Source organism: Oncorhynchus nerka, linkage group LG4 (assembly GCF_034236695.1).
Source record: "Oncorhynchus nerka isolate Pitt River linkage group LG4, Oner_Uvic_2.0, whole genome shotgun sequence".
NCBI lineage: Eukaryota > Metazoa > Chordata > Actinopteri > Salmoniformes > Salmonidae > Oncorhynchus > Oncorhynchus nerka.
Genome location: NC_088399.1, coordinates 95,472,183 through 95,473,876, shown reverse-complemented (window position 1 = coordinate 95,473,876; position 1,694 = coordinate 95,472,183).

The following is a 1,694-nucleotide window of genomic DNA, read 5'->3' as shown; positions in this document are numbered from 1 at the left end:
TGTTCCTGCCCGCAGCGTTGAATGTGAGGGAAGCAAGCAAGCTTTTGGTCTCCCTTGATTAAAAAATAAATATTTAAATAATAGCCAACTAGCATTGAGCTAAACTGAATGAGAATGTGAATGGTCCTGGCGCACACAAAAAAAAGTGTAAAGCCAGTTTAAATTTTGCTTCACTCCTATCGCATCTAGAGAAATAGTCTGAAAATGTCAGAAACATGAACTTGCTCGACCGTGCTGTAGGTCATGTAACTGTTTGTTACATGCAATATGCTTTCTGGACTTCCCTGGACAGATGTTGCTCTCCGGTTTTCTGATGAAACAAAAGTGTGGTTGAATTTATTCTGCCACTTTTGTCTTCATGTTGTCTCATGGTGTGAGGACAGACGCTGGGAGACGAGAAGCAAGTACAGGGAGTGAACATTTAATGGATAATAGACCAGACACAAACAAGGACAGCGTATAGGCCCGGGGAAAACCTAACGACATCAATGCTCACGCAGGGATGAAATGCAGGAAAGGACAGATATATGGAAGGCAATCAAAAACGTGAAGGAGTCCAGGTGAGTCCAATGAAGCGCCGATGCGCGTAATGAATGGGACAGGTGAGTCCAATGAAGCGCCGATGCGCGTAATGAATGGGACAGGTGAGTCCAATGAAGCGCCGATGCGCGTAATGAATGGGACAGGTGAGTCCAATGAAGCGCCGATGCGCGTAATGAATGGGACAGGTGTGTGATGGCCAGTCTCATTCAAGTTATTTGTATTTTATTTTTTATTTTTTAAAACTATTTTCCCCATTGTAGAATAATATTGAAGACGAGGCAAAGGGTGGCTACTTTAATGAATATAAAATATATTTTGATTTGTTTGAGAGAGAGAGAGAGAGAGAGAGATTCTTCTTCTTCCCACCCACCTCCCTATAGGTAGACCATGAACTATATAGACTATGACTAGGCTACCTGACCATCTCCACTGTAGGTTGTACCAGACTTTGAAGCCATACATAACCATTATACCAAAAGCTCTGTGCAGAAATTAGCTTTAAAAATGGCCATGTTTAATCTAATACAGATTCCCGAGTGGCACAGGGGTCTAAGGCACTGCATCTCAGTGCTAGAGGCATCACTACAGACCCTGGTTTGATTCCAGGCTGTATCACAACCAGCTGTGATTGGGAGTCCCATAGGACGGTGCACAATTGGCCCAGCATCGTACGTGTTAGGGTTTGGCCAGGGTATGCTGTCATTGTAAATAAGATTTTTTTCTTAATAACTCACTGTCCTAGTTAAATAAATGTTAATAAAATATTTTAAATTAACATACTTTGAAATTATATCAGGCTATGTAAGCTAAATGTACAAACAAAAACATATATTAAACAAATATCCTAAAGTATAATCTTTTCGAAAGTACTAATGCTACTGTCCCCACTACAACATAAATACATGTAATTTTGTCCTTGAAACATATAAATGAAGCACTGTCGAAGTCCATTCATTCCTATGGGACTGTGTTTCAGAGGCGTGCCAATATGGCCGTCGAGTGGGTTTTACAGCCTCTCATTGGCCAATACATAGCATCAGTGATCCATGGTTTATATACATCATTGGCTGCATCGCGCTGAGCTCACTTCCGTGTATTCTTTATTCGACGGACGCATGCTTCCGTCCCCATTTTCATAAAGTCAAGGCGCC